Genomic DNA, 15,062 nt, shown 5'->3' on the forward strand with positions numbered 1-15,062 from the left:
TCCCAGTAAAATGCCAAATTTGTGTTGAAAAATTTGGTTTTCTGATTCAAGTCTGCCCGTTCCTGAAAGGTGGGAAGATAGTGATTTCAGCACCAGAAACCCTTTGTTGATGGCATTTTCAGGGAAAAAACCACAAGCCTTCTTCGGCAGCCCTTTTTCCCCATTTTTTGGGAAAAAACAAAATTTTCACTCTATTTTGGCTATTTTCTTGGTCTCCTCCAAGGGAAACCACCAACTCTGGGTACCATTAGAATCCCTAGGATGTTGGAAAAAAAGGACGCAAATGTGGCGTGGTTAGCTTATGTGGACAAAAAGTTATGAAGCCCTAAGCGCGAACTACCCCAAATAGCTAAAAAAGGGCTCAGCACTGGGGGGGAAAAGGGCCAGCAGCTAAGGGGTTAAAGAGAATCACCCTCAGCTAACCCCTGCTTACCCCCTTGGTAGCTTGGCAGAGCAGTAAGCTTAACTTCAGAGTGCTAGGTGTAAAGTAATTGTACCAACACACACAGTAACTTAATGAAAACACTACAAAATGACACAACACAGGTTTAGAATAATAGTAAAAATTTATCTAAACAAAACAAGACCAAAACAACAAAAATCCACAATACACAAGTCAAGTTATCAATTAAAAAGCAAAAAGAGTCTTTATGTTGTTTAAAACACACACTAACACTGTTAGCCTGAAAATGTACTTTGGGTGCATCAAAAATAACCCCGCATGGGCGAGTGTGTGTCAAAAAGGGCTTGCGATGCGTCGATTTCACTCACGAGCGGGACCTTGTGTCGTTTATCCTTTCTTCGGTTCGGGGCGCGTCGTTTCTTCTCTCCGCAGGAGAGCGAGGCGTCGATCTGTTCAGCACTCTCGGGTCCAGACAGGCCTTGTGTTGTTTTTACACGCCCATCGGTGCTTGCGTCGGAAATCCAGCCCTACGATGATCCGAAAACCACGCAGGATGGGTTGCGATCTCCCAGCCTCCGTCAGCGATGCTGCGGGTTGTTTCTCCAGCTCCGTGCGTCGATTCTTCGGTCGCGTTTCCGGTGAGTACCGATTTTCAGCTGCGAAGCCGGCGGCGCGTCAGTTTCACAGCCGCAGATCGGAGTTGCGTCGATCTTTTCCCTGCACGGCGTTCTGTGCATGGATTTCTTCCACTTAGGCTGCCAGCTTCTTCTTTCAGGGTCCCAGGAACTGGATGGGCACCACAGGGCAGAGTAGGAGTCTCTGCAGAGACTCCAGGTGCTGGCAGAGAGAAGTCTTTGCTGTCCCTGAGACTTCAAACAACAGGAGGCAAGCTCTAAATCAAACCCTTGGAGATCATCACAAGATGGAAGGCACACAAAGTCCAGTCTTTGCCCTCTTACTCTGGCAGAAGCAGCAACTGCAGGATAGCTCCACAAAGCACAGTCACAGGCAGGGCAGCTCTTCTTCCTCAGCTCTTCAGCTCTTCTCCAGGCAGAGGTTCCTTTTGTTTCCAGAAGTATTCTAAAGTCTGTGGTTTTGGGTGCCCTTTTTATACCCAATTTATCCTTTGAAGTAGGCCTACTTCAAAGTAAAGTCTCTCTTGAATGTGAAATCCTGCCTTGCCCAGGCCAGGCCCCAGACACTCACCAGGGGGTTGGAGACTGAATTGTGTGAGGACAGGCACAGCCCTTTCAGGTGTAAGTGACCACTACTCCTCTCCCTCCTAGCACATATGGCTCATCAGGACCCCAGCTCCCTTTGTGTCACTGTCTAGTGTAAGGTGCAACCAGCCCAACTGTCAAACTGGCCCAGAGAGGGAATCCACAAACAGGCAGAGTCGCAGAAATGGTATAAGCAAGAAAATGCCCAATTTCTAAAAGTGCCATTTTCAAACACACAATCTTAAAATCAACTTTACTAAAAGATGTATTTTTAAATTGTGAGCTCAGAGACCCCAAACTCCACATGTCCGTCCACTCCCAAAGGGAATCTACACTTTAATCAGATTTAAAGGTAGCCCCCCTGTTAACCTATGAGAGACAGGCCTTGCAACAGTGAAAAACGAATTTAGCAATATTTCACTGTCAGGACATATACAACAAATTTCTATGGCCCTCATTCCGACCCTGGCGGTTTGAAACCGCCAGGGCGGAGGGCAACGGAAGCACCGGCAACAGGCTGGCGGTGCTTCCAGGGCTATTCTGACCGTGGCGGTAAAGCCGCGGTCAGAAAAGGGGAACCAGCGGTTTCCTGCCGGTTTTCCCCTGGCCCAGGGAATCCTCCATGGCGGGGCTGCTTGCAGCGCCGCCATGGGTATTCCGACCCCCTTCCCGCCAGCCTGTTTCTGGCGGTTTTCACTGCCAGAACCAGGATGGCGGGAACGGGTGTCGTGGGGCCCCTGGGGGCCCCTGCACTGCCCATGCCACTGGCATGGGCAGTGCAGGGGCCCCCTAACAGGGCCCCACAAAGATTTTCACTGTCTACTTAGCAGACAGTGAAAATCGCGACGGGTGCCACTGCATCCGTCGCACCCCTGCAACTCCGCCGGCTCCATTCGGAGCCGGCTTCATGGTTGCAGGGGCTTTCCCGCTGGGCCGGCGGGCGCTCTTTTGGAGGGCGCCCGCCGGCCCAGCGGGAAAGTTGGAATGGCCGCCGCGGTCTTTTGACCGCGGTGCGGTCATTCGGCGGTGACCGCATGGCAGGCGGGCGGCGACCGCCGCGGTCAGAATGACCGCCTGTATGTCCTACCTTAACCATACACTGCACCCTGCCCTTGGGGCTACCTAGGGCATACCTTAGGGGTGTCTGACATGTAAGAAAAAGGAAGGTTTAGGCCTGGCAAGTGGGTACACTTGCCAAGTCGAATTTACAGTTAAAACTGCACACACAGACACTGCAATGGCAGGTCTGAGACATGATTACAGAGCTATTTATGTGGGTGGCACAACTAGTGCTGCAGTCCCACTAGTAGCATTTGATTTACAGGCCCTGGCACTTCTCGTGCACTTTACTAGGGACTCACTAGTGAATCAAATATGTCAATCATGGATAATCCAATTACATCCACATTTTCTAAAGGAGCACTTGCACTTTAGCACTGGTTAGCAGTGGTAAAGTGCCCAGAGTAACAAAACAGCAAAATCAGACTCCAGCACACATCCACAACTTGTGAAACAGAGACAAAAATTTAAGGGAGACCACGCCAAGGATGAAAAGACTTACAGTTGGTATTATACATTTTGTTTATTTTCATTCTTCTAGGTTGAGGGTCACGTGATAGTGTGTCTTTCACGCCATGTTTACGCAAGCATTGGCAAAGCCAATAGGTCTCGCCTATACAAGAGCTATTGTCTTTGTAGTGTGTGTTTTGCCATGTTGTACACTAGTGTGGCTGCGGTTCAGCATGGCTAAATGTTAGTGGTGTGAACTGTAAGAGTGAAGTGGGGGAGAAGAGTGCTGTGGCAGAGTGTGTAGTAGAGTGGAGTGGAGTGGGAGAATAGGATGGAGTGGGTTGGAGGGGATTGAGGAAGTAGGCTGGAGTGCACTTAGAAAGTGGGGTGGAATGGATTAGACTAGAGTAGGGTGTATTGGAGTGGGGTGGATTGAAATGGGGTGAGGTGGATGGGATTGGGGTATATTTGAGTGCAGTGAATTAGATTGGATTTGGGGAAGGTGGTTTGGATTGGAGTGATAGGACTGGGGTAGGGAGACTGGATTGGGGTGGGGTGGATTGTATTAGTTTGTGTTGGGTGGATTAGATTGGACTGGAGTGGGGTGGGGTGGAGTGGGGTGGTTTGGATGGGATCGGGTGGGGTGGATTGGATTAGGGTGGGGTTGGCTTGATAGATTGAAGTGGGGTGGATTGAACTGGGATGGGGTGGATTGCATTGGGATAGAGTGGGTGGATTGCAGTAGAGTATGGTGGATTGGAGTGAGTGTGGATTGAAGTGACTGGGGTGGATTGGATTGGAGCGGGGTGGGGTGGACTGGATTGGGATGGGGTAAAGTGGATTAGATTAGATTGCGTGGGGTGGATTAGATTGGAATGGAGTGCGGTGGGGTACAGTGGGTTGGTTTGGATTGGGGTGGGGTGGATTGGGGTGGATTATATTAGAGTGGGGCAGGCTGGATGGATTGAAGTGGGGTGGGGTGGGTTGAACTGGTATGGGGTGGATTGGAGTAGAGTGAGTGTGGATTGGATTGGATTGGATTGGAGTGGGTTGGGGTGGGGTGGGGTGGGGTGGATTGAAATGGGATGGACTGGATTGTAATGGGACTGATTGTGGTGGATTGAAGTGGAGTGAATTGGGATGGAGTGGGACTGGAGTGAGGTGAGGTGGATTGGATTGGAGTGGGGTTGATTGTTTCAGATTGGAGTGGACTGTTTGGGAATGGAGTGGGGAATGTAGGAGTGGAGTAAAGATGGATTAAAGAGGGGCAGATATGAGTCAGGCAGATTGGAGTGGGCATACTGGAGCAGGGCAGACTGGAAAGTGGCAGACTGTAATGGATTGGAGTGGGGCAGGTTGTTTTGGATTGAAGTGGGGCAGATTGTTCTGGATTGGAGTGGGGCAGACTGTTTTGCACTGGAGTGCAGCAGACTGGAGTTGGGCATATTGTCTTGGATTGGAGTGAGGCAGATTGTTTTGGATTGGAATGGGGTAGATTGGAGTGAGGTACATTGAGATGGAATTGGGTGAATTGGGTTAGTGGTGGGTGAATTGTAGGGGATAGGTGTTGATTCGATGGGAGTGGGGGGGTTGGAGTGGGGTGAATTGGGATGGAGTAGGGTGGATTGGATTGAGGTGAGGTGGATTGGACTGGAGTAGGGTGGATTAATGTGGACTGGACTGGGGCAGAATTGAGTGGAACAGGTTGTTTTGGATTGGAATGGGGCAGATTGGAGTAGATCGGATTGCAGTGGTGCAGATGGTTTTGGACTGCAATTGGGCAGATTGGTTTGATTGAAGTGGGGTGGAATGGAGTGGGGCAAATTGTTTTGGATTAAAGTGGGGCAGATAAGAGTGAGGTGGACTGGAGTGGGTCAGACTGTTTTGTATTGGAGCGGGCAGTTTGTTTTGAGCTGCAGTGGGACAGATTATTTTAGATTGGAGTGCAGCAGATTCCAGTGCCACAGATTGCTTTGGATTGGGGCAGATTGGAGTGGGGAAGATAGTTTTGGACTGAAGTGGATCATATTGTTTTAAATTGGAGTGTGGCAGATTGTTCTGGATTAGAGTGGACTAATTGTTTTGGAGTGGTGAACTTGTTTTTGATTAAAGTGGGGTGAATTGAAGTGGGGCAGATTAAATTGGAGTGGTTTGGGAGGATTGTAATGGGGTGGGTTGGAGTGGATTGGATTGGGGTGAGTGGTCCGGTTTGGAGTGTGGGGTAAAGTTGGGTGGATTGTAGCAGGGCAGATTGGAGTGGATGGATTCGGGTGTACTGCATGATTATGTGTTAAAGCATAATTTAAAGAATTACATAATAATGAAACAATGTTGCTTGAACACATTGTCATCTGTTGAGAAGTGTACTCATGAGCACAAACAGAAGAAAACATGAGTGGAAAGTGAGAAAAGGTGACTTGGCAAAATTAAAGAAAGTTAACTTTAAGAAATAAAACGTTACAATTTTGTTTGTCCTGCTGGGCATGTTTTTGCTAGTCACCAGCGTTCTGTCTGTAGGCACTAGAAGTTAAAAAGAACACAATAGTACCTTGTTCAGTGGGGCAGATTGTTTTGGATTGCAAGGGTGCATATTGTTTTGGATTGGTGTGGGGCCGATTGGGTTGGGTGAATTTGAGTGGGACAGATTGTTTTGGAATGAAGTGGGCAGATGGGAGTGGGCAGATTGTTTTAGATTAAGGTGAGGCAGACCCGAGTGAGGTAGACTGGAGTGGGGAAGATTGATTTGTATTGGAGTGGAGCCAACTGTTTTGAATTTCAGTGAGGCAGATTGTTTTGAATTGGAGTGCATCATATTACAGTGGGGCAGATTGCTTTGGATTGGGGCAGACTGGAGTGGGGCAGATTGTTTTGGATTCTTGTGGGGAAGATTGTTTTATATTGGAGTGGGGCAGTTTGGACTAGGCCAGATGGGAGTGGAGCATACTCTTTTGGATTGGAGTGGGGCATATTCTTTTGTATTGGAGTGGAGTAGATTGTAATAGGACAGAATGTTTTGGATTGGAGTGGTCAGATTGTTTTGGGGTAGTGCAGATTGTTTTTTATTAGAGTGGGGTGAATTTCAGTGGGACACATTAGATTGGGGTGGTTTGGGAGGATTGTAATGGAGTTGGTTGGAGTAGATTGGATTGGGATGAGTGATTTGGAATGGAGTGGGTGGATTGGTGAGGGGTAAAGTGGGATGGATTCAGGTGGTTTGTAGTTGGTCAGATTGCAGCAGGTGGATTGGTGTACTGCATGATTATGTGTTAGAGCATCATTTAAAAAAGTAAACATAATAAAGGAACAATGTTTCCTGAACAGGTTGTCATCTTTTAAGAAGAGTGCCAACAAGCAAAAACCGAAGGAAACATAGGGGAAAAGTGAAAAAAGGCGACTTGGCAAAATAAAAGAAATGTAGCTTTAACAAATAAAACTTTACAATTTTGTTTGCCCAGCTGGCACATTTTTGCTAGTCACAAGCCTTCTGTTGCAGGGCACTTGAAGTTACAAAGAACAAAATAGTACCTCAGGGAGTTGGGCAGATTGTTTTGTATTGGAGTCATTCAGATTGTTTTGTACTGAAGTGGGGCAGATTAGAGTGGTGCGGATTAGAGTAGGGCAGATTGTTTTGGACTGAAGTAAGGCAGATTGAAGAGAGGTGGACTGGAGTGGGGCAGATTGTTTTGCATTGGAGTGCTGTAGATTGTTTTGGATAGCAGTGGGGCAGATTGTTTTGGATTGGGGTGCAGCAGATTGCAGTGGGGCAGATTGCTGTTGTTTGGCGCAGATTGGAGTGGGGCATATTGTCTTGGATTGGAGTGAGGCATACTGTAGGAGTGGGACAGAATGTCTTGGATTGGAGTGGTCAGATTGTTTTGGGGTAGTGCAGATTGTTTTTGGTTAGAGTGGGGTGAATTTCAGTGGGACACATTAGATTGGGGTGTTTGGGAGGATTGTCGTGGAGTAGGTTGGAGTAGATTGGATTGGGATGAGTGATTTGGAATGGAGTGGGTGGATTGGTGTGAGGTAAAGTGGGATGGATTCAGGTGGTTTGTAGTTGGTCAGATTGGAGCAGGTGGATTGGTGTACTGCATGATTATGTGTTAAAGCATCATTTAAAAAGTAAACATAATAAAGGAACAATGTTGCTTGAACAAGTTGTCATCTTTTAAGAAGAGTTCCAACAAGCAAAAACAGAAGGAAACATGGGGAAAAGTGAAAAAGGCGACTTGGCAAAATAAAATAAATTTAGCTTTAACAAATAAAACTTTACAATTTTCTTTGCCCAGCTGGCACATTTTTGCTAGCTACAAGCCTTCTGTTGCAGGGCACTAGAAGTTACAAAGAACAAAATAGTACCTCAGGGAGTTGGGCAGATTGTTTTGTATTGGAGTCATTCAGATTGTTTGGTACTGAAGTGGGGCAGATTAGAGTGGTGCGGATTAGAATAGGGCAGATTGTTTTGGACTGAAGTAAGGCAGCTTGAAGAGAGGTGGACTGGAGTGGGGCAGATTGTTTTGCATTGGAGTGCTGTAGACTGTTTTGGATTGCAGTGGGGCAGATTGTTTTGGATTGGGGTGCAGCAGATTGCAGTGGGGCAGATTGATTTGGATTGGGGCAGATAGGAGTGGGGCATATTGTTTTGTATTGGAGTGATGCAGATTGTTTTGTATTGAAGTGGGGCAGATTGGAGTGGGGCGGATTTGAGTATGGCAGATTGTTTTGGATTAAAGTGGGGCAGATTGAAGCGAGGTGGACTGGAGTGGGGCAAATTGTTTTGTCTTGGAGTGTGGTAGAATGTTTTGGATTGCAGTGGGGCAAATTGGAGTGGGATAGATTGTTTTGGATTGGAGTGGGGCATATTGATTTGATTGGATTGAGGTAGATTGTTTTGAATTGGAGTAGGATAGATTTGAGTGGGGCAGATTGTTTTGGACTGACGTGGGCAGATTGTTTTTGAGTGGTGCAAGTTGTTTTTTATTAAAGTGGGGTGATTTGGATTGGGGCAGATTAGACTGTGGTGATTTGGGAACATTGTAGTGAGATGGGTTGAAGTGGATTGAATTGGGGTGAGTGGTTTGGATTGGAGTGGGGTGAATTTGTGTAGAGTAAAGTGGGGTGAACTTGGGTGGGTTGTGGTGGTGCAGTTTGGACTGGGTGGATTGGGGTATACTGCACGACTATGTGCTAAAGCATCCTTTCAGAAATTACACATAGTAAAGAATGTTGTTTCAACAAGTTGTCCTCTTTTCAGAATGGTGCCCATGAGCAAAGACTAAAGAAAAAATGAGTGGAAAGTTAGAAAAGGCAACTTTGCAAAATTAAAGAAAGTTAGCATTTAAAAATAATACTTTGCAATTTTGTTCGTCCTGCTGGGCACGTTTTTACAGTCACAAGTCTTCTGTCTGCAGGGCATAGAAATTAAAACAAACAAAATAGTGCCTCGTGGAATGGGGAAGATTGTTTTGTATTGGAGTGGTACAGATTGTTTTGGATGGGAGTGGGGTAGATTCGAGTGGGCAGGATCGAGTGGGACATAATGTTTTGTATTGAAGTGGGACAGAATGGAGTGGGGTGGATTGGAGTGGGACACATTGTTTTCATTAAAGTGGGGCAGATTGGAGTGAGGTGGACTTTGGTGGGGCAGACTGTTTTGTTTTGGAGTGGGGCAGATTGTTTTGGATTGCAGTGGGGCAGATTGCTTTGGATTGAAGTACAGCAGATTGCAGTTGGATTGTGGCAGATTGAAGTTGGACATAATGTTTTGGATTGGAAGGGGGCCGATTGTTTTTGATTGGAGTTGGGCGGTTTAGAGTAGGTTAGATGAAAGTGGGGAATATTGTTTTGGATTGTAGTGGGGCATATTGTTGTGGATTTGAGTGGGGTAGATTGGAGTGGGACAGATTGTTTTTGATTGGATGGGGTACATTGGTTTGGGGTGGTGCAGGTTATTTTTATTAGAGTGGGGTGAATTGGAGTGGGGCAGATTCTGTTGGGGTATTCTGGGAGGATTGTAGTGCGGTGGAGTGAATTGGATTGTGGTGAGCGGTTGGATTTAAATGAGGTGAATTGGTGTGGGGTAAAGTGGGGTGGATTGTAGTGGGGTTGATTGAAGTGGGTAAATAAGGTCACCTGCACGATTATGTGTTAAAATATCTTATCAGAAATTACACATAATAAAGAAACAATGTCAATTTAATAAGTTGTCATCTTTTGAGAAAAACAGAAGAAAACATGAGTGGAAAGTGAGATGGGGGACTTGTCAACATAATAGAAAGTTAGCTTTAAAAAATAGAAATTAGAAATTTTGTTTTTCCTGCTGGGCACATTTTTGACAGTCACTAGTCTTCTGTTTCATGGCACAAGAAGTCAAAATGAACAAAATAGTACCTCGTGAGGCAGATTGTTTTGTATTGTAATGGCACAGAATGTTTTGAATTGGAGTGAGGCATATTGGAGTGGGGAGGACTTAAGTGGGACAGATTGTTTTGGATTGAAGTGGGGCAGATGGGAGATGGGCGGATTGGAGTGGGGCAGATTGTTTTGGATTGAAGAGGGGCAGATTGGAGTGAGGTGCATTGGTGTGGGCAGATTGTTTTGTATTGTGTGGGGTAGATTGTTTTGGATTGCAGTGGGGCAGATTGTTTTGGATTGGGGTGCAGCAGATTGTAGTGTGGCAGATTGGGTTGGATTGGGGCAGATTGGATTGGGGCATATTGTTTTGGATTGGAGAGTGGCATATTGTTTTGGATTGGAGTGGGGCATATTGTTTTGGATTTGAGCAGGGTAGATTGGAGTTGGCTCATTGTTTTGGATTGGAGTGGGCATAGTCTTTTGTAGGGCAGATTGTTTTTTATTAGAGTGGGGTGAATTGGAGTGGGGAAGATTAGGGTGGGTGGATTGGGGTGTGCTGCACAATTATGTGTTAAAACATCATTTCAGAAATTACACATAATAAAGAAACAATGTCACTTAAACAAGTCATCTTTTGAGAAGAGCTCCCACTAGCAAAAACAGAAGAAAGCATGAGTGGAAAATGAGAAATGTCAACTTGGTAAAATGAAAGAAAGTTAGCTTTAAAAAATAAAACTTTACAATTTTGTTTGCCTGCTGGGCAGGATGTTGCTAGTCACAACAAGCCTTCTGTTTGCAGGGCACAAATATTAAAAATAACAAAATAGCACCTTGTGGAGTGGGGAAGATAGATTGGTATTGGAGTGGTGCAGATTGTTTTGGATTGGAGTGGGGCAAATTTGAGTGGAGCAGATTTGAGTGGGACAGAATGTTTTGTTTTGAAGTGGGGAAGATGGCAGTGGGGAGGATTGGAGTGGGGCAGATTGTTTTGAATTAAATCGGGTCAGATTGCAGTGAGGTGGACTGGAATAGGGCAGATTGTTTTGTATTGTCGCGCAGCAGATTGTTTTGTATTGCAGTGAGGCAGATTGTTTTGGACTGGAGTGCAGCAGATAGCAGTGTGGCAGATTGGTTTGCATTTTGGTAGATTGGAGTGGGGCAGATTGTTTTTGGTTATAGTGGGGTGAATTGGAGTGGGGCAGTTTCGATTGGGATGGTTTGGGAGGACTGTAATGGGGTGGATAGGATTGGGCTGAGGAGTTTGTATTGGAGTGTGGTGGATTGGTGTGTGGTGATGTGGGGTGGATTGGGGGTTGCCGTGGGATGGATTGGAGTGGGTGGATTGGGGTGTACTGCACAATTATATGTTAAAGCATCATTTCAGAAATTATACATAATAAGGAAACAATGTCTCTTGGACGAGTTGTCATCGTTTGAGAAGATTGCCCACAAGGAAAAACAGAAGACAGCATTAGTGAAAAGTGAGAAAAGGTGACTCGGCAAAATAAAGTTAGCTTTAAAATATACATTTTGCAATTTTGTTTGTCTTACTGGGCACATTTTTGTCAGTCACAAGCCTTCCATTTGGAGGGAACTAGAAGTCAAAAAGAACAAAATAGTACCTTGATCAAGTGGGGAGCAGTGGACAGCCACCTACTTAAGTTGAATCAATTAGTGTTTTGTCCCTGCTCCACACCAAGTAACGGAAATGATGCAAGGCCTGCCTTCACGGATTACAAAGCTATAAAAAAGAGTGTCATGCGAGCCAACAAATGGTGAGGTACAGGCGGGCTCAAAGCCCGTAGCTGTACACAACAGAGTCTCACAAGCGAGATGCATACACTAGCGCATGCGCTCACATGCTTGAACCTAAAAAGCACTTACATCACCTAATTCTGCATGTGGAGGGTCATTTGAAGAACTGCCCATCATGGTTGGTCTGTTTCATGGAGGATTTGGGTTGTTTTTACATGGGTTGGCCAAGTGGTAAATTCAGTCTATGCCCTGGTTTACATTGTTAACTTAAAGTTTGTCGTTATTTTGGAATTTTTTGGGGAGGTCTGTAAAAGTTATTTGCGTCACATACGCAGTAGTTCAGCATAGGTCACACTTTGAGCACTGGTGTTAAACATGTCATGCATTGACTTATTTATTTTTATTTTTCGTTTTTTGGTGTTTCACATTTTGCAAGAGGTATTGGCTTTGATATTCACTTTACATTTTGGTGGTGGGTTATCGAGCCAGTATTTGTTAGGTAGTATGTCATATATAAAACAGCTTAATCGAGAGATTAATAACTGAAGCTTTTAGGCATGTGGTGCTAGATGGTTACTGATGTGGCTCTTTTTACATTTTAGTTACTTCCGAAGAAGGACTATTTGCCCAAACTGCATTGGGTTTTCAACATCATGTTACATATGAAGAATTGTGAATTTCGACATGTTGCAAAAATAAGCCTGGATTGGCATTCTCATACATTTGAAAACTGAAATCATGATGAGTATATGTGAGTACTGCATGCATTGAAGCTAGTAAATAATTTATTGACTAAGGTAACACAGACAAAATTGGATTCATGACTGTTGATTGCAGTGACCTTTGTCTAGTTGGTTGTGCATCCGGGGCTGGCGCAATCAGATGCACCTGCTTGTTCATGAAGCATCAGTTACATGCCATATAGTTCTAATTTCTGTTTTGGATTTGTCCAATGGTCTGCAATAATATTCCAATTGCAGATATAGGTAAGTATTTTGCACTCAGGTTTATGTGTACGTCCCATATTCTTCTTGGAACAAGTTAGTGACAGAAAATATTAACCTTATACTTTGGATCGAATGGGAGTGGCGCCCTCATCCATCTCTCACTGCCTCCACAAATAACCACATACACAAGATTGTGAGCATGAATGGTAGGAACAGCAAGGGAAAATAAGGTAATAGAGAAAACAGAGACACCTGGCACCAACAATAGGACCCATCACTTCTATTTGTAGGTCGATGTGGGTATCTAAAGACAAAATGAGTATTCTTATTAACCTGCCTTAAGAGTCCTGCATCTATAAAACAGTTAGAAGATTTACTTTAGTTGTGCCTCTCTGTAACAAACAGTGGCGTAACAAAACCTGAGGAGCCCCCCTGCAAAATACATGGAGGGGCCCCCTCCGAACTTATTCAGGAGCTCACAGGCCTGGATTCTGTGCTATATATATCAGTGCAATATTATTCTAACAAGATAATATTTCCTGTTCCATCACAGAGTCAACACCAAGTTAAATTCAACTATTTCTAAAATCTTTAACAATACCCAGGTCAAATGTTCAGTGTAGCACAAAGTCTGTTTTCCAAACACAAACCAGTTTTCAGAATACATCCATGTATTCGCAAAACCCTTCCAAAAACTTTAAAATGGGCTAATATTCTTTGCAAAAGGAAATCCAAAATCCAAATAGGAAGATCTCTGTTGTAGCCATCTAGTAGCATGATTGCCTAGTAAAGAAGGCAAGAAACAAAAGGGATGTTTTATCTGATAATCCAAGAGGGCGCTATCTTCATACAACATGAGAGTTTAGGAAGTCCTGGGAAATGTGGTTCATCGATGAGGTATCATTGCATAGTTTGCTCTACACACAAGAAATCTCATTCCAGACAACATCAACACTCTGTGTACACCACCAGCCTTCCCCTTTCCCGACATCTAATTTGTGCAAGCAGGTTTAGAGTGTACCCTCTACCCAGCATGCTATAGCGGGTAAGCCATGCCTCCTAACGTGCTTTTTGACAGATAGTAAATCAGTGATTTTTCAAAATGCAGTATGCTCCTCCACATGTTTTTATGTGCTTTCCTAGGCCCGTCAGAAGGGGGCGCTATGGCCATAATTCCTCAATACCTATGTTTTCGCTGCAACATTTATTTATAGATTTTAAAGCAACATGTATTTATAGATTGTAAAGTATATGTACCCTATTTAATGATGAGGTAGTTAATCTGTTTAATACTGTAAGACTGGTACTTGGTCGGCTGTGCGTAAGATTTCACTGGGGGGCATTATTTTTAAACCTTTGAAGCAGGTCATGAGTTCACACTCAATCTTGTTGTCCCAGACACTGCAGTAGTTTTTGACATTTCTGTGTTTTCCCCAAATGCGCATAGCAGGCAAAGTCTGAAAGAAAACTGACAATGAGTACATTTTGGAGAAAGGCTATGGCCCAAGTGTATTTTTGTTGTGAAAACTAGATGAGATTTAAAATGTTCACATGACTGTCAATGTAAATGCATCCCTTCTTTTAAAGACTTTAAGGATTTATCATGTTGAATTTCACTGAGTTAGAACCCTTTTCATAGAAAGGTTGTGCTAATTATCTACGACTGAGACAATTAGTCTAGCTTTGCTGCGGTGTCTTCAGTTATGAATAGCCTGGGGATTGTCAAATGTTTACCTCTTGCATACTCAGTGCTTACACACCATACCAACCATTTGCTCTTGTATGAGCAGTGACTGATTAAACACCTTCACTGCTGTCATCTGAAATGCACATATTATAGCTCCACAGTAAACAAATGGCAAGGCAGCTAGCTGAATGAAATGCACACTAGGGACAAGCAATAGCACTACGAACTGCAGACAGTCGCTTTCTCATGGCTATTTTATAAGCGCCCATTTATTTTCTGTGTGTGCACACCATCATAAAGTTTACTGATAGGGGAAAATGCCTATTGGGAGCTTCCTGGTTGGTGAGTGTAGGATTGTGTGTGTGTGTGTAATTGGTGGTATAGTTTATAGTGGAGAAGTGTGGCACAATGGTTAGAGCAGCAGACCCTGATGCAGAGAGCTGGCCTAGGCCTAGGGTTCAATTCCCACCTCGGTGGGAATGGGACCAGATAATTCTCTCCTTGGTGCCTGATCTAATTAATGGGTCCCACTCTGGGAAATAGCATGCTAAATCTCCACAAGGGCCCCAACAGCACTTGGATGCCTGGCTTTACTCTGGGGGTTGCCCAGGACTGGCTGCCTCACAGGGAAAGCCTAGGAGGACTTCCACAGGGGTATCCGTACAGAACCTTGAGACCCTAATGGGTAAGTAGTGTGCTACACAAGTGTGAAGTTCACAGTTTTTATTTTTATTTTTTACCACAGGCAGATGTATGTGACCAAAGTTGATCAAGGATCACTATTTATACAACAAAAATAAACCCTAGTCTACTGGTTCCCATGTAACCTCATATATGTTACATTTAAAAAGGTGGCATGTTGCGTCAGGAGTTTACCATCAGGTGACTTCTGACATTTTCTGTTGGAGTATAATAGGGTAGTAATATTTAGACAGGGAGTTTTGGATAGAATATCACTGGTTCTGAGAAGGCAGGTCAAGGGGTACAGCAATGCATAGTATAGGGCCTAGACGAACGGGTGAGGTCTATATATACATTAGGGATGGACGTTTGATAGCAAAGACAACTATCTTGAGATTGTGAAAAAGTTCTGGAGAGTACAGTGTGGACAATTGTTTCCATGACCTGTATCCTACTGGTTTTAGAAAGGTGCCTCTATGTTTTCTCTGACACTTTGAAGGAACTTG

The sequence above is a fragment of the Pleurodeles waltl genome, chromosome 4_2 (assembly GCF_031143425.1).
Source record: "Pleurodeles waltl isolate 20211129_DDA chromosome 4_2, aPleWal1.hap1.20221129, whole genome shotgun sequence".
Taxonomy (NCBI): Eukaryota; Metazoa; Chordata; class Amphibia; order Caudata; family Salamandridae; genus Pleurodeles; species Pleurodeles waltl.